This window comes from Malurus melanocephalus, unplaced genomic scaffold, assembly GCF_030028575.1.
Source record: "Malurus melanocephalus ecotype Western Australia unplaced genomic scaffold, MMel_1.1 scaffold_125, whole genome shotgun sequence".
Classification (NCBI taxonomy): Eukaryota; Metazoa; Chordata; class Aves; order Passeriformes; family Maluridae; genus Malurus; species Malurus melanocephalus.
Window position 1 is genome coordinate 1,687,295 of NW_026623357.1, and position 18,728 is coordinate 1,706,022.

The 18,728-nt window shown below is 43.0% G+C and overlaps 1 long non-coding RNA gene across 6 annotated transcripts in view; it reads right to left on the minus strand.

Annotated features, from left to right (window-relative positions):
• Positions 1-300: 300 nt before the first annotated feature.
• The window catches only part of LOC130576046 (uncharacterized), a 116,736-nt gene continuing 98,308 nt past the window's right edge, over positions 301-18,728 (minus strand). For 3 of the 6 annotated variants that reach the window (XR_008965629.1, XR_008965621.1, XR_008965620.1), the window contains 2 exons: positions 5,350-5,441; positions 301-391 (listed from right to left, as the gene is read on the minus strand). This is a non-coding gene — a long non-coding RNA (uncharacterized LOC130576046). Of the gene's footprint in view, positions 392-4,965; positions 5,021-5,349; positions 5,442-11,212; positions 14,524-18,728 lie in introns of those variants that run through there. The other 3 variants (XR_008965622.1, XR_008965625.1, XR_008965627.1) reach the window with 3 other exon arrangements.

Below are 18,728 nucleotides of genomic sequence, written 5' to 3' on the forward strand. Positions count from 1 at the left end.
GGCCAATCAGAAAAGCTGAAAATGAAATAAAAAGCAAGACACAACAAAAATATAAATACTGGACAATTTTGCCATTTCTGTCAGCCACAGCTAAGAATGCTGTGATAAAGCAAGATAAGAAATTGAGGCCGGAAATAAGTGGTAACTGCATTCTTATTTTAGAGTATTTTATGTCTGATTGTTTCAAAATGAGGAGGAATATGTGACTGTGTACGGAACTCCACCCTCTCCAAGGATTACTGGGATCATTGTTAATGAGTGCACCCAAACACCGGAACAGTTTCCTTACCTACAGTTGCAATCATGGAAATGCCATGAGATGTTCTGGTGGACACCTCATCCCTGTGGTCACAGCATGCACTGGGAAATGGTCATCTTGGGACATGTGGGACTGGAAAATTGGAATGGCAGATTATTACCCCATATTTCCTCTCATGGAATCCTGGCCACCGAGGGGCAGCAGCTGAGGAGCAAATCCATGTGCTGGGCACGACTCCACCATGGTGGGCACAGGAGCTGATGTGTGGCTGCTCAGAGCACAACCCCACCCTTCTTGACCACCTATTACAGTCACCTTGAATGSCAAATGCCCTGCTTCAAATTTACTCTGCATTTTTCCTCCTTACTTTATTGCTTTTAAATGAACTGGCAGCTCAAACTTTCATCTAAAGCTGCTTCAAATGCTTTTCTGCTTCAAAAAAAAAAGCCCATCTGAGGATTGTCTACTCAACATGAAGCTTTAGGAAATCACATTGATCTGAAATAAAAAATTATGCTCAAGTTGCTTTGTTTTAATGTTAGTGAAGGAGAGAAATCCCACATAGAGCTGTGGACGTGACTGTCATTCTTTGGGAAAATAAATGTTCTACAAGTGGTRCTTGAGTCACTAAGCTTCTAATATTGAAAACTGACATCAAAACCATGACCTGAATAACTTGAAATTTTGACCCAAGAGTAATGTYCCCCTGTAAAAGAAAGACCGCCCAAATTAAGACTTGAACTATAAAACTATTTTTTCCAAGCTGCTGCCTGTGTTGGGCTTCAAAGCAAAACTGAATTAATGCAGAGGAGGAAGACAGATGTACAGCAGTTAAAATACATGGGGATTTGCAGGGTTTTGGTGCATCAACCCCTTCAAAGTRCAACATATTTGCAGTTTGGTATTGCAGGCATTTCCCTTGCCACTGGAAGGTTAATCTGTTATGGAGGAATACCTGGGGAATATGGTGCTCTCAGGTGATATCACAAGCTGGTCAYGTTCTTGCTACATGAATTTATTCTCAAGCAAAAGAAAGTTAGTGTCACCTGTGCTGGTGGTGTCTTGATTACTTTGTTCTCATTCATTTTACATAATCCAATTAAACTGAATCAATACAGAGACTGAGAGTAGTATTTTTGGCCTTTTAATCATGGCCTAATCAAGGTAAACCATATTTTGGCAATGGCCCATGATGTTATCTTTATTTGTTACCTATTCCAGGATATATTCCAGAGAATTTTGCCCAAATTCCAGCACCAGGGAGGCTTCTGACTGCAATTCCTCCCAGCCCAGCAGTCCATCCCAGCCCTTTGCAGAGTATTTAGCATGCAAAACCCCACACTGGGACTGTGAGTAACAATGTTTGGGGCATTCACTCGATGTCCTTAATATTGGGTGACAGAAAACCAGGGGATGGAAGAAGCCACTGCTTTTGGTTTGCACGGTCCTGAAGCCCTGAGCTCTGGTTCTAGGGGGATCTCTGCTCTTTGACAACACTTCCCACCATGTGTTCAGCCAGGAAGATGGATGTACCTTAGTTAAAGTGAGTCATTCACTGAACCTGGGCCAAACTTTGAAGCAAATCTGGGCCAGTTTACTGCCTCGGGAGGAAACCTGGTTTTTGCATGAATTAGATGTGAAAATAAGCAGAGCCTGACTGACATCTCCTCCGAATTCCAACTGCAAGGGTAAAACCCAGAGGGCATGAGCCTCAGGCATGACAAAAATGAGGAGGGGAAAATGAGGCTTCCTGTCTCCCCTGCAAGAGCCAGAGACACTCAAGTTACTCAGAACTTAGGGTAAATTGTTAATGATTTATACACTAATTAAGTAATGTTTATAGCATAGCTTACATATGTAAATGGCTGTAAAGATGCTTACATTTTTCCTGCACTCTCCAATTAAACCAACTTTCATTATAGAGCAAAACAATTCCATCCCAACTTGTTACACCAGTTCTTTAGCCAGGCAGCTTTGCAGCCACTGCTCCCAGCTCAAACTGGGCTATTGTGTTTCTCTAAGGAAACTTCTGTGCTGGTTTGTAGTTGTTTTAATTCCATCACAGATCACATTCTGTTTAATGATAATTTGATTTTGCATTGCAAGACCCAGATGTACATTAGGAGGTCACAACCTTTCCATTTATCTCCTAAAGTAACTATTTTTTCCCYGAGTTCCATCAGGTTAAAACAGTTAGCAATTTTTCTCCTTGAAGTGTCCCTTCAGCTTGGCCAAGATATATAATAGATCAGTGTAGCTACAAATGCATTACAACATTAGTCATCAATTAGTTTTAAACCATCGCTGTAATATATCATTTATCCAGCTTGCTGTAGCACTATTGTGAACATTTAATTTTTTAAAGGCATCTTGATTTTTTAACCTGACGGCTGCATCCCCCTTTTGTCTCCTGTGCAGACATCTCCTTAAGGAACAATAAAAATTAGATTTGTTTGACCTGCACTCAGGGTTCGTTTAAGCGAGATGGGTTTTAATTGCTCTGCCCAGTCTACCAGACAGCTTTTATGTAATATTCCAGACATTTACGCACTGTCTTTTCCCTTGCTGTAAGCAGGTGTGTGTGCCCACAAATGCCTGTAAAGCAGCTCTTACAATTCATTTCACATCTCCGACAATCCTCTGGGAAATTGCTKTCTCCGAGATACCATTGGCATCAAATAAGGGCTCCGGTCATTGCCACTTCTTCCCTCCTAATACCATTTTCTTTTGTCTTTAAGATTCACCTTCCTGCGTGGCTAATTCCAAAAGGACCTTGCTGAGGATTGTGTTCTGTGTTGTTATATGGCACAGGTGAATCCCTCCTGCATCTCCCAGTGGTGAGGATGGACGCAGGGCCTTACCTGTCTCTCCCAAAATCCATGTTGTCCTACCATTTGCCATAAGAGCAAGGTTTGGAATATAAGCTCAGACTGGGAGAAGCAGATCTGTGCCACAGTGGCTCAATATCTTTYAGGATCTCTAACTTCAGTTAGGAAGTCACGCGAGGAAGTGATGGCAGCACTGACTCAGAGCCCCAAACAGCCTGGCTGCTCTGCCAGCTTGGAGTGGAGGCACAATGAGCTCACATTTGCCCACGATGAACCTTATTTGCTCCAGCTGCTCCATCAGGAGAGGAGAACCTCATGTGGAGAGTTCTCTCCCTGCTATCTCTCCCCTTTCACGGGTGATACAATCCGAAGATGAGGTCCTCTGTTTTTCCCGTTCTTCCCATTCCTAAAAAGGAAGATTTGGCTGTCCTGTGAATTACCAAATCAGCACAAAAAAATGGGCCTCCTAAGCAGTTCTTTGTGCCTGTAGATGGTTCTGGTCTCCTCTCTGTTGGACACACACATGTAGTTAATTCCCAGTTGTGCTGGATGCCTATTAAAAGAACAAATCTGCAAGTGAGGAGGGTCTCTTCTGCCRTGTCAATGGAAGTGAAATACGTAAATCTCCTGCATGCTGAGGCGAATGAATGCTCAAAGTGCTTGGGAGAACAGCTGGGAAAGAGAACAAGCAGTTTTTATCCTGCTGCAAAGTGTCACTGATCCAACTTGCTAAGCTGATCCTCATGTGGCACATTGTGCCTGCTCCGTGATTCTGCCTACGGCTTCCAGGGGGGCAATTCAAAGCACTCAGCACAGAAAAAAGGACAGAGCTGCTTCTCCCACACTGGTACAACCAGCTGGTGTGCAGCAGCAAGGCAGCCCTGGAGGAGAAAGGACAATTCCAGTTAGAGGTCTCGTGAGGGGTTAGAGATCATGGTGAGCAACAGAGAAAGGTGTGGAGGAGCAAGGGGATCTGCCTGTCTTGCCAGCCTGGGAATCCAGAAGAGAATTTGGAATAATCTTCCTCTGTGCCACTGTGTTTCTCCCTTTGTATCTGCCAGTGGTAAATCCCAATCACCCAGGAGACATCCTGGAGTGAGACTGGTATGTGATGAGGGGTGAATCAGAAAACATTGAAACAAAATGAAAAATTCTGTAGGAGACTGTGGAMGGAAGTCCTGTTTCCTTTCCTTGAAACTGAGAAGAATTGCACAAACCCCAAACCCCAAAGTACACCTGCCCTGGCTGGGCCAGCACCCCAGCCCACCATAAACACATGGATGGGTTCCCTCTGGGCAAGAGAGTGGAGCAGAACATGTTCAGTGTTAATTGTGGCAGAAGTGGAAGAAATTCAGATGAGGCATTCACTGAGAACCCTTAGAAGACACTGACTTGATGCAGAATCTGTGAACACAGCAGTGACATCAGGAAAGGGATGGGAGGTCCAGCATACTCACTTTGCATTCTTAATTTCATATTCTSTTTGTTTTTTTCCCTGGGGCTTTTATATCCATCAGTAAGGCGCACCAATATTTTTTACTTCCCTGACAGAAGCACTGAAATCAGAACCCATTTATTTAGTACCAAACAAATTCAGAAATAAGAGCAGGCTGTAGCACTGGAATACACATTTGTAACCCTCTGAGGACCAGATACAGCAGAGCTGGAACACTCAGCAGCTGTAATGTGCACCGAGAAGTCACATTTGTTCAAGAAAAGCCACATTACTTATATTAATTGGATGTGTCCAACTCATCTTGAGTCCACTTAAGCCTTGGCAAACCTCTAGCTCTGAGCATAACAAAGGTATTAATACTGATATTCCTCTATATTATCCCATTTACATAATGACTCCCACCTTTGCAGCCTAATACTTACTCTTTGGAACGCAGAGAACCATTGACTCATATCTGGACTGAGTTGCCAAAACCTYCTAAATTTAGAGATGTTTGGAACAAGAAAGAGAGTTTGGTTCAGGCCCATCCACAACAGCAAATTAAACACAAGTCGTCATCTGTGCGAGCGACATTTTCGGCATGTCCAGAGCCTGGCAGGAGCTGACATTCCTTCTCCCAGAAAGATTTACAGAATTTGTGCATTGAAAAGCATTGAGGTAAACCCTGCTCTGAGGGCCAAGGGCATAAATTAGACCTGTCCCCTCCCTTCAGTAAATCACAGACGTAGATGGCTCGCTGTGCTCTTGGCAACTCCAACAACTCTGTGAGTGTGTTTTCACAGAAAGGGAGTTTGTGTCATACTCACACATTCACATTTTCTTTTCTGAGATTTCCGTGCAAGGAATATGTTGTACATCGTTTCTTCCCTCCATCACATCAGATACTGGGTTAAACAGACTGAGAAAAAAAGAGTAATATTAAAATGTTGGCACGTATTGCACTTTCTCAGCAGAAACTGTGTTGCACATCACTTTGGTTTAAATGATGTAGGTCAATGTAAGGCCAGCAAGAAGTGCTGGATTAGCATCTGCAGAGACTGAGGTCCTCTCCTCATTCACAGAACAAGTCCTGATCCAGAAATGTCATCATTCATGCACAAAGCTTGTGCTTTGGAAGACAGTGATGTTTCCTCAGGCCAACCAAACACTCACCTGTTCCTCAAGCCTTTGGTTTTTTGTGTGATAAACAAACTGTCCAGCTGGCAGAGTGACAAGGGGACTGACACTACCAAACTGCTTCTTCAAGCACTGTCAAGGTTTTTATGAGCTGCATGTTTGCAGAAGTCCATGTACCTGTGAAATAACTGAATCACTGTCTTCCACGTGTCAAAATGATGCCATTTCTGGGCTGTTCCATCTTCCTCCCACAGACCTACCACAGTTTAGGTGGAATGCATGGCCTGAAAACCCAAATACGTGTGGCAGCTCAGACTGGAAATCCACGACTTCTGGAGAGGGAACACAGTGAATGGCACTGGGAACCCCACACAACATCCCAAAGGATGCAGTTCRCTCCACACTTTCAGCCTTCCCAATTGCATTATCTGTGTGAAGGTTTTCTTCATGACCTGAAGAACCAGCAGAATTTCATTGAAGGCTGAAAGTCTCATGAATTCAGACAACATGAGAATCCTGTTTCTAAAAAAAAACCAAAAACCAACAGTATTTTAAGCATACTGCAGGAACTGCTGCTACAAAGTTATGCAAATTCCAGATCTTCTGTTTCTGTAAATAAAAATTTTCCAGGGGAGAGCATACAGAGGAGACAGGCATGTGCTCTAGCCTGAACAGGGATTGGGAAATTCAGGCTCTAGTCCAGCTCCACTCAGACACTTGGGCTCACTGGCTTCCACTTTCCATGGTAAGAMCAAAACAATGGTAATAAAAATCACAATGAAAGCAATTGAAAAATATTTGCATAATTATTTAGCATGTGTTTGCATGCTTTGCATGTTAAACAAGGGATTGTTCCTCATCCCACACTCTCAGGACAGATAGGGAAGTAAAAAGTGTGGAGCAGAGTGGGAACAAAACCTGATGAGTGTAGAAGTAAAATTAGTTCTGTAGGAAAACRAGCTGAAATGTGTATTTAAGAGAGACTAAATATTAAAAGATTCAGAGCCTGGTGGACAAAAATCAGGGAGTTCACACAGGGAACAAAGGCTGTGACACAGAAGGAAGGATGGAAATAATTGTGAAAGATGATGATGGATGGGTGGGCCAGGCTGGAAATACTGGTARAGCTGAAGGTGGTATCATGACAGGGGAACAAAAGATGATGATGATGATGAAGATGATGAAGAATCCCTTTTCAGCTTGCAGAACATGAGTCCTGCTGACTCAGGATGAAGCCCAGACAGTGACTGGCAGATTCTGCTGCTGCAGGGCAAGGGCCACCTCGGAAACCTCAGTTACCTGCGGATCTCAGCTGCTTCCAAAGCCCTGTGGAAGCCAAGCACCCGCCTGGGGAAGGAAGATATTGCTCCACAAGCCTTTGATACAGCACATTTACCAGCAGGTTCCACCAGAAATTCACTGAACAAAGCATTCMAAGCAATGGGGCAATCCCATGTGGGAATAAGCCTGAGTCACTCCTGCCCTGAGCCCAGCCCATCCCAGAGCTCTTCCCTCTTCATCCACTCAGGGTTTGCCACAGTTGGAGCTCTCCATCTGAAATACCCAGCCCTGCCTCATCTGGGACAAATTTACTGCTGTGATCTTCAGACCCCACTTTATGTGGACATGCCAGATGAGGTTTCCTGAGCACTCAYCCAGGGAAACAAAAATATCAAAAGGAATTAATGCAGAGAGATGCCACCTTGGCAGATTTCACTGACTGTGTCCCCTTTGTGCTTTGCCAGCTTCCAGCTTCTGATTTTTTTACTAAATTAGGGAAAGTCTGATTGGCGAACAAAAAAATGGAGCTGAAGAGGAGCTGGGGGTTCCATTCTCAAGGAAGTTAAATGATAATCCCCTATCAAAAGACAAATATGTGATATTCTGGCATAAGTTCAGAAATTCATAAGAACATCATGAGCTATAAATTAAAAGAAAAAGGACAAAGACATAAAGAAGAACAGAGTAATCCAGCCATGGGAGAACAGCAAGAAAAGCAGCTGGTTCAGATATTCATATTGACAAAACYCTGGCTGGATATCAAATATGCCCTTCCCACCCCAAAATCCTGTGGGCTTCAAGGGAGCACAAACATCCCTTATCACTCTACATCATTAATTGCCTGTTCTACTCAGTGTCCAAGTACCAGAACATTGACCTCTGAATGCAGATATGAGTGGTCCTTATCACCCTTTACCCCACAGTCCAGTCCTTTGGGTTCATGTGGGGAGAAGCTTGACTTGCCATAGGGAACACAGCAGTCAAAATAAAGCATTTTTATCTTATAGAGAGGGCCGTTCAGAGTTTCCCACTGGTGTTTGCCATAAAACCAAGACAAAGYGAGGCTGTTCCAGCACTGTCTGGTCTCAGGGAATGGGGATGGATGTCCATCCAGTTTTATTGCAGTCTGGAATAGAATTTCTTCATGCAAGGAGCACATTTAGCTGTCTGCAAATTCCAGAGTTGTTTTTAGTAGAAGCRGAAGGTTGTGCTACCAAAGGAGAACATGAGCCAAAGATGTTCTATTATCTGTACCCTATTAAAGGTCAGACAGAACTCTTACCTCAGTGCTATAATGTGACCAGAAACTTAATTGAAAATATACAAAAAGGTTATTAACGAACAGATGAACCTGTAGTAAATTTAATATAGCCTGCAGAACTCTTCCTAGAAAGAGAAGGTTACATGGATAGATAGATAGGCCTTTAATTAAGGTGTATTGCTGGGTTAAGTGTAAATTTTCCAAGCAAAAATGAAGATAGAAAACTGGTAATTGCTTCCAATTTATATTATAAAAATCCATCATATTCATTTTACTTCCTATGACAGCCTTACTTAATTCTAAGCTTCATTCACTTAATTGGAAGGGAGAATTCTTGGAGTAAAAACATAAGGAATTGAGGAAAGAGATGGGCAGATTGCAAGRATTGAATGAACAGCACTTTAAATGAAATCATTAAAACCCCTTRTCCAACAGTAGATTCATGTTTGCTGTCCTCAAGGGATATTTATTATCAAAGCTGAGTAGGAAAAGATTGGGGATTATATCAGAAAAAAAAGGACTGTAATGGTTTCTTGAAAATTGAGCCTGAAGAACTCCCTATTTCTAATACTGTCATAATTTCTCCATGTCTCAAAGTTAGTGTAGACTAGAAACTGAAATATTTTTCTCACTGACACCTCTTGCAGCTCTGGTGTCACATGCAACACCAAGGTTCACGTGCACAGGAACTACATTTACCTCAGCCAAATTCTCACTTTGTTCACCACAGAGTTACAGAGGCAGTGTGTTCAGAGAGGGCTTTGTTGTGAGTATTCACACAGATCTCTTTGCTTRAATCAGCCTCAGGAAAAGAAAAAGCCTTCCTGAAGCTGTGAGTCCTTGTGGGTTTGGGAGTTAACTGATTGTGATAAGGAAACAAAACGAGGTGGCTGAGGTGGCAGATACAGGCAGAGATGTGAAGAGCTGACATTTAAAAGTTACAGTCCTGGAGAATACCAGTGATTCACAAGAACAGATACYAGAATCACTTGATGACTACTATTGAATAATAAATCGACATCTCTTTTGCAGATAAAATACTGTTGACTTCACAAAGATTAAGTTCAGAGGGGGGTTGTTTAGTTCTTCAGGGTGAATATTCACAGAGCTTCATGATCTGTAACAGCCCGTTCTGCTTCCCTTGACAAAGCCCAACACAGGACAGCTCTTCCACATTTCCTGTTCCTGGACAGAAGACAGAATTCTGTAATCAGAATCAACCAAGGTGAGCTGAATTTCAGTCCCTCCATGCATAAATGAAAGCCAGTGCATCACGAATGCATTCCTGGTACRGGCAGGGGGTTCTGCCACAGGCAAACACATCAGCAGCACCGTTCCCAAGTTTTTCTGGAATCCATTTAAGCAACTACTTGAAAAGAATCCATAGCAGAAAGTGGGGAAAGCTGAGGCAAAGAAGATGCTAAATCTCTGCCTGTCAGAAACCAAATGATGTTAGAGAAATTACTCAATGAATGGTTTTTGCATCTCTGGTTTCTGGAGGGAAGTGACAGGGACACTGCTCCATCAATGGATATTAGAGAAGGTTAAAACATCCAGATGCCAATTGTTCAGAAATATAAAATAATCATGTTGCAAAAGTAATTAACACTTTCAGTGTTCTAAGGGCTGAGGGAGATTTAACTAATTAAGCAGTAAGGTTAGAGTAATTAGAAGCTCAGATGATGGGTTGCTAAGAGGAACAGAATAATAGATTGAATTAATTATCTTTAGAGAATCCAAGACTAACACACCAAATCATTCCTATGTTTACGTGAAAGGAATGAGATCTCACTATGTCAAGATCATTGAAGGGAGCAACAATAAATTTTTATCTGTCAGYGGGAAGGGAAGACAAAACTCCAGAAAGCCCAGGGAGGATTAGGGAGAACAGTAGACAATTGACAGTGAAACACAGACAAAGCTGGGAACATAACTATAAAGTGCTTGAGGAAATCCTTAAATCCRCTGGTATTAAAGCATTTACAGTGACTTTTCAATTTCATGGCAGCCTCGCTATCAGAGAGTTCTGTCATTTCTGACAGTGGAAGCAGGCTCAGGTCTTCAAGTCAAAAAAGCTTTAGTGAAGTTTGAAGTTATTTCATGGAACACATTTCGGGAGATTTCCCAAGATACAACCAACAGCTACCAGTGAGCCTTAGCTGGGAATACAGAAACAAGTTTWAAAAAAGGTAAGATACAGGGTGAAASTGAAGCATTTCAGCTGCTGGGTAGGAAACACACACTGTCAGCATTTAGTGACACCTTATCACAACAGCAAGGCTTTCCCCATCCTTTGCTTCTTCCTCTGAGCTAATCTTGCCAAAATTTATAATTACACCTAGAACTGGATCATTGAAATAATCCAAATTAAAAAAAAAAAAAATGAATAAAAGTCAGGGGGTTTATCTGCTTTCTTTAGCCCAGATTATGTCCATGATTTAATTTAAAGCACAGCTCCACACACAGTTGGACTGGTACCAAGAGGAGACAGGAACCTGCAGCACAAGGGCAGAAATGAACTTCTGAAAGGAGGAGAAAAATTTTCTTACAAAGGCTTTAATGCTTTGCTGTTTTCTTTTCAGTAGACATAAAATAAACTGCTTTCAGGAAAAGAGAAGTGAGCAAACTTCCATTTTCCAAGGGGAAAATGAGCATTCAGGCACTCACCAGGAACCTGTTCAAATGTTGGGTGTTCATGGCCCACCTTCGCCTTCTCACTGAGAGGCACAGAGCAAGCACATTAATTTAGCACTAAAAGTTAATTCTGAAAAACGTTTGTTAAGAAATAAGCCCTAAAAATAACCTCTTTGATGTCAAAAATAGAGTAAGAGGTGAAAACCCAGCGAAACCTGAAGAAATATTATGGCAATTCCCTTTGCTGTCAGTAAGAACAAGGTCTTAAGTATAAGAAGAAGGGGAAAGGGTTATTTCAGGGAAAAAATATCCATGGTTCTTGCCCAGAGGAACAGACCCAGCCATTCTTAACTTGTAGTACCCCCTGTCCCACTCTGTACCAGTTCCTCAACAAACTCAGAGTCAGTACATCCCAGCTCTGTCGTGCAGTGGTTGTGGCAGGACACAGCACATGCAGGGAAATGCAGCTGCTCAGATGAATTTCCTCACTGCCTTTGCTGCACATGACACCTCTCTCACTTGCCCTTTTTGCCCGTTTGCCTGCTCTGACACAGCCATGAAGCTCTGGATGCCAAAGCTCAGCCATTTCTGCCCACCCAGCTGGTCCAGGCACCATTTCTCAGCTCGTCCCCTCTCCTGCCACCTCTGCATCTTTGTGCYTTTTCATTTGGATTTTCCTCCCCCATTTTTAAACCTCAGTGGTCTGAGTGAGCTGCATGGAGCAGGAGGGCAGGAGCCTGAGCTCATCCTGCCCCTGACACCCAGCTCAAGCTCAGGCCATTTCCACAGGCTGATCCCAGCCCTGCTGAAATCATCACAAAGGGATCTTGGAGAGAACAGCACAGGATGAGCTCCTGCACCTCTCTGCTGTTGTTTCGAGGTGTCTCTAGGGTGAAAACGTGTGAAGTGTTTTCAAAGATTTAAAGTACTACAGTTGTCATCCCACAATTCTTATTCATCCCTGATAATTTCTGCTTGTGGGAGTAGGCCCGTTGGCTCCATRGTCGTCATTATTTGTAACATTTCTGGTATTATTCACGAGACATCTCCTTCTCTGACATACTTTTATTAATTTTAGAAGTGGAACATTTTTAGCAGCAAGCTTTACATATTCAACAGACGCATGATATAATTAACCAAGAAATGTCGTAAGRAACACAAAGAAATTATTCTCATTATATTCAATATTTAATTGCTCAGTTATTCTCAAGTCAAACCTTCTGCTGCTCAGAGAGAGTTGTCACAGATCATTTACATTGTTTAGTGGGTTTTTTTAAGCGAGCCTAAGAACTCACTTTCTTAGTTTTAGATTTCCAATCTTATCAAAATGAAAAAGCAAAWTCACACCCTAGATAAGGCTGTAGTGTTAGTACTTTAATTTTGCAAACACCCTGATTTTCTTTAGTCCATCAAACAAAGGTTTGCAACTCTTGTCTCATATTGAATCTACCTGGTGGAAATTTCAGCAGCCCCATAATGCTACTGGGATTTGTAGATCCTTCTCTGCATCCTCAAAGAAAAGTAAAGTAGGTCTAGAACACATGTGGGTTTGGCCAAGTTTGCCAAAGTTTGATTTTATGACTGAGTGGCCCAATTTTTTTCCTTCATTATCCTAAAAACTGGAATTTCTCATTCTCTCCTCTGCCATCCATTCTGTGCTATTGTTGTAATGGAAGGAAGCAAGTATTTTTTTCCTCTAGGAAAGAGACTTATAGGACAGAGATTCACAAGGTGGGCTGTAGCGTTGTCTCCCCTTTTCCTTCCCTAAAAGGAGTGGTAATAAGCCAAAAATCTGCTACAAATGCCACGTATAAAGGAAAAAAGAGTTGCCAAGAAACTCTGAATACATGGACAGACTGTAACGAGGTTCAGTGAAGCATTGCTGGCATCCATGGAATCATGGAATTGCTGATCCCATGGACCTGTGGTCCTGGGCACATGGCAATGTATCAATTTTAGCTTTATCTTACCTAAGGTTAGCTGTTTAACATCAGTGAACTGCCCACTCCAGATTCTCTAYATATTTTGCTGAGTATTAGGAAGTGGCATTAGGAAGCAGCTTCAAAGGACAACTCATTTCAGCACAGCAGAACAAAGTGAGGGGATGAGTCAGCTCTCAGTGCTCGTCCCCTCTGCCAACAGATCAGGGCTTGGGTGCCTTGTTTAGGCTGAATGCTTAACTTCAGATGGCTGGAGTTGGGTGAAGTGAACCACACTCAGATTTGTATTTGACATCAAATCCTGCTGCTTCCCACAACCTCAATTATTTTAGTCATCAGATGCTTTACTCACTGCCTTTTGCTGCTTTGTTCAAGGAGCATTTACGGAATAAGAAGCCTTTCCTAGAAATGAAAAGGAAAATGCTCCTTGCATTTTAAACTTTGCTCCATTTAAACTTTGGCTCCATCTTGGTCGCCAAGATGGGAGGTGTGGGTGTGGTGGGTTCCCTGTGTGTAAAAGATGCCAGTGATGCCGCAGACAGGGAGGGGGGAATATTTCCAAGAGCTTCCTGGCAAGCAGTTGGTCATCCAGGCATCAGGAGAATAGAGCAATGGGATGATTTGGCAGCTGGAGCTGTGCTGGCTGCTGCAGCAGAAATCAGCACTTTCTACAATTGAAGCAGATATCCCAATCCTAGGGAATCTCAGGAGCTGCTGGGGGTGTCTGAGTCCCTCCCAGACCACTGAAAATCTGCATGTCGGTGTTGGATTTTAAAGATGCAGCTAATGGATATCCTGGTGAYTCAACATGAGTCAGTCCAATTAAGAACTGAATCAGGCTCCCCAAATATTCCCATGAAGCTCTTCCTCTGAAGACTTCAAAGTGCATTACAGAGATTTGAAGTGCTAACAAGGAGGATAATCCAATGATGATATCAATTCTGGCATGACACACTGCCCATGTGACCAGGGACAAGTCCATTTAGAGACACACTTACTGCACATACKTAGAAGCCACACAGAGATTTGGACTGGAATGTAACAAAGATTGCACCTTGATAATCTTCTCTGTGGAATTCTATAAACTGGTAGTAAAATTTTATAGAAAGGGCATAACACTAACTGTGGCACTCTGGGGACTTTTCTACAATAAATACCTGTCCTGCTTTATTTTGGAATATTAACTGAGCTTTACTGCTTTGCCATATCTGTTGTCTAAACCACAAAGGCCCTGCTCACAGCTTTCACAGAGGYTGTATCTGTGATGTAAATGCAGATGGAGAAGGGCACAGTTTGGATCCATGATCTCCTATGTTGTGTCACTRTTAGAACCCTCCTGTCATGGCTCTGGCCTGTAACAGCTACTGCTCTCCCAGATGATGCCTTGGAATACATCAAAAACCAAGGATTGTTCCCTGTAGACCATCTACATGGGGCCACCTGCTTGGGATGCAGGAATGGGGGGAAAGGGTTGAATCATGTGGATGTGAGTCATGGTACGCTACTTTGTGTTGTTTTATTTTATTTTCTACCCATAGCCAGAGAGACCAGGGAATGAATGGTCACCCTTCCTGAGGCACTGAACTACTCTTCCTGAAAAAAAGTTCCTCCCTGAAAATAGCCCTTGGGTGAGAGTGTGCAGAGAGAAAGCTCCTGGCTTTGGCCTGGGTTTGTCCCTTGCTGTGGCTGAGCTGGGGACGGCCGTCTCCCGGGCTGCCATCCAGCTGGATTCAGCACCAACTCATTCACTGCAAAAAGCAGAAAAAGAAACAGGAAAAAACGATATGAGGTTTCCATGGCTACCGGACTGTTTACTTTCTTCTCACTGTTATCACAAATTTTGCCATCCAAACAAGCAACAGATGTCGGAAATAACGTTTGGGTTTGGGGAGMGTTCATTTTGGATATGCCACAGGGAAAGGTACTGACTTGGAGCCCAAGGAAGTGGCACAAGTTCATCAGTGGGCAAAACATGAAGTACAGACATCCAGACTTCTAAAAACAGGGCTTGGAGCTCTKCCTCAGTGGTGCTTCTCAGTTGCATTGAATTTCTAGATTTCATGTTCTTTTGTGATGGTCGCTGAAAGTAAAAGGTCAAGATTAACCCCACATCAGGCTGTCTGGATAAACAGCAAAAATGTTGATTTTAATGAAGAGAGAGCAGAAATCAAAGCCATCAGTTCCTGTTATAAATGATGCTGGAGTGCAGAACAGGTTATCCTGTATTCATTTGTGATGTATTCCAGAGCAACAGGTGGAAGYACAAGCAGTGCTGTTTCTGTGTGTCTGGTCAGCTTATCATTATTATTCAGATAACAAAATACAGCTTAAATGGAAAAAAATCTCAGAAATTTTCAYCAACCACTAACCCTCTCCTTGCTTTCCTATGATTCTAGTTCATCCTATTTCCCTGTTTCAGCCTCCCTACCCTGGTTCACTTTTTGGAGTAGCACCTGKATTCTACCTTTGCTACAGAGCCTTTTTCCTTCACTCCCCTGTTTCAGACGAGTTAATTTTTTTTAACATACCGGCAGCATTTACTGAAAAGTTCTAAAGAGAATTTCACAGCTCTGCACAAATTTCCAGCATGTAGTCTAAGGACTTTGCTAAACCACARTCTCAGTGCTGTTGATTTGGTTTTCTTGTAAATCAGACCTTTTTTTTTCACAGTATAATAGATCAAAACCCCCAGAGAGTTTCCATAGATGTCTCTGCTGGCTAAACAGGCTGCACAAACCACGAGCTACTCAATAGTTAATAATAATCAGCTTCTCCCCCCAGCACTTGGTTTGAAAGGACTACAAGCTCTGAGTCATTGCACAGTTGATTTGAGCTTAACCCTAATAGCTCTGTTATGTCCCGGCTTATTCCTAAATCTTCTTGGAAGCAGGAGAGTGTCAACAATAAACTTGTAAGGTTTAACACTCTTAACACCAGGTAAACTGCTTTATCTCTATTAAAAATATCTGTTAGTGTCCTTTCCACTACCTCACGGAGCTGTAAAGTAACGCTGGAGCAAAAGCATGTGCCTGCTGGTATAAGCCTGAAGAGGTTCTGGGAATTAATTCTGCTTTGCAGAACTATTCCAGTTATTCATGTGACTCAGCGGCGGAGACCGGGATCTTCCTGCACTCCAGGGTGACGTGCTGATTCAGGCTGGTTCAGCAGGAGACACCTTATCAAAAGAAAAGCCCTCTTTGGGACAGGCTCTCCCAGCAGCTGGGAAGGAAATTTCCGTTGCGCTCTCTGCTCCGCTCCGGTGGGGTGAGATTAGYGAGTTATTATTGGAGTCGGATGATTTTCTTCACTCCGGGTAAAAAAGGGAATCGTTCTTTTCAACTGATAAATTATTCCTGGGTAACGCTGCTGTGATGKGTGTCCAGATGTGATCCCAGGGCTAAGGGCAGCCTCGTGTCACAGGAAAACAGTGCTCTGCACCTCTGCTTCCAGTCATACCTCAGCGTATTTCAGCCACACTCCGGATTCGAGTTTTATTTATAAATGTTTTAGAAAGGATTAATACCTGGCTGACTCTTGTTACACACACAGAGGGAACAGTAAATGGCAAGTCATTTATCAGGACYCCTGAGATTTATTCAACTTTGTGTGGAATGACTGATCAAGACATTCAGAATAGATTAACCCCTTATAAACCRACTGCAAATAGTGTCAGCCCCATTATCTGATCCAATGCAGGCGTCTGGGATGGAAACCTGAGCATTTCAGCCAGACAGTCCACTCTCTGTGGGCAAGAGAGTGAGCTGAGTCCTCCAAAAGTAAACATCCAAAGTAGGTCTGTCAAAAAGCAGCTGAAACATTTTAAGTGACCGGCCCAGGATCTCACAGAATAAACTGTGGCAGATCAAGGCAACTCACATTTCCTAATTTCTGTCCTGGTTGTGAGGCCACCAGACCACAGCTGCCCTATAATCACATCATCATAGCTCTGCAATTCTGCAGAGAAGCTGTGAATTCATTTAATCAAGACTCTTAAATCTGCCAGCTCCAGAAAAACAGATTTCCTTCACCATTGTCCACAATCCAGTATTTTTATGGGAGCAGCCAGTGTAGCCAAGCCAGCACCCACCCAAACCTTGCAGCACACAGAAATACCTGGTGAGGACAGGGGTTMCATCCCACACCTGGGCTGTGGTTTCACAACTCATCCTGGTACAAATAACAATTTCAAAGTGTTTGGAAATGTGCTGTACCAATTGCAGTACCAAAGTATTGCTTCCTGTACTCACTGTTCCTCCACAGCCTCCTCCCCTGACCTTACACTGGATTTTCTCTTGCAGGAGACATTGTTTTCATGTACCACAACAAATGGTACATGCAAAATACAGGGGAAGCAGTAGATTTAACCCCTCCAATGGATAAAGAAATAAGTACAGAAGCATGTGGTACTGAAATGAATTTTAAAAATCCATCAGCTGATACAGGATTTAATAGTATAAATGGATTGGAGCACAAGAAGAGATATTGTCAATAAAACTGAAAACAATGCTAACCAAAATAAAAAGGAAAGAGAGAAAAATCTAAAACTATCTTAGGATGTTTTTTCTTTTCATTCTTAAGACCTGTAAGGCTTTTTCATGACTAGTCAGACTACAACTGCTGATTTAGGTACAGCCTCTCTCAACTGCCTCCAGCCCATAAAGCTGTAAATTCTTTCCAAAAAGAGAACCTCAATATTTTTATCTACATGAGAAACTTAACCGGCAGGTACTCAGGGGCATAAATCCATGTGGTATTTGAAGGTTAAAAAACAGAGGAAATCTGTAGCCTGGGAAAATTAGGGACTTTCCATTCCCGGTGTAATGACATGACAGATTTAAAGTTCAGAGTGAGAAAAGTCATTGAAAGGAGTTAGACTTCAAGCTTGCCGAGACATACAGGCTTTGTTTTTCAAGGCTATTGATAAATCTATCAGTCTCTCCYGATTACTGTCCCACTCACCCCCTGCAAAATTCTCTAAAAGAGGAATTTGCTGCCTTAATTGGAAGAATTAGAGAATATCCACTGTAAGGTCCCTCTGAAGAAGGAAARTCCCCGGAGGCAAAACAATAATTGGTTTTGACCTTCCGCAGTTCAGGAGGCGTTGGTAAAGACGAGACTTAAACACAGCCTGACAACTGCGASTTCCAATCGAACTCAGAAAGAGACGGAAATCGGATAAGCAAATTCCTTTTTGTTCATGACCCCGGTGCTGCTCTCCTTTCCCCCTGCAGCATGACACATCAGAATCTGTCCTGCGTGCCATAAATCACTGGCGGGCCAGCAGGAGCCCTTCAATGGCCGTGTTGTGCGAGGGCCGCTCCGGCGGGCGSTGTTGGCGGTGCCCAGGCCAGGCTCAGAGGGCACAAAGCCTGGCTGGGGAGGAAGGAAGCCGGGTGATTTCATTGCTGTTTTCAGCGTGGTGTCAATTCCCTCGTTCCAGCCTTGGAAGGACTCTCCGCAGCGGCACCAGGAGCCGCTTGCCAATTGAAGGAAATTTGGTTTTGAATGCAGGAGCCCACAATCCTCATTCTGTCAGAAGCTGCAGCTGACAAAACGCTTTCCTTTTTGTGCATCTGAGCTCATAGAGGACACTCTTTGTCATTCCCTGCCACGGCTCTGGGAAACGTAATGTTTCCTGTGTCACCTTCCGCATGGCAAGTGCATCTTGTCTGGGTGTCCCTGCGAACTCCTGGCAGAGCTGGAGGCACCTCCACACTTCCCACAGCTTGTCCCCGTCTGTGCCTGTCACCTCTGCTCYGCCTGCCACGYTCCTCGTGTTGTTTGTTACCTTCAKACCCCACACAGAACTTAAAACTCCTCTTTCTGCTTTAAGAACAACTTCGGTGTKGTTTTRTTCARCTCYGGTGAATAAAACTTCCAAGGCCATSAGAGGAAAGTTTTCYTTACARTGGACCTGAATGYCAACATACAATTAAATGTCTTTAAAAACTAA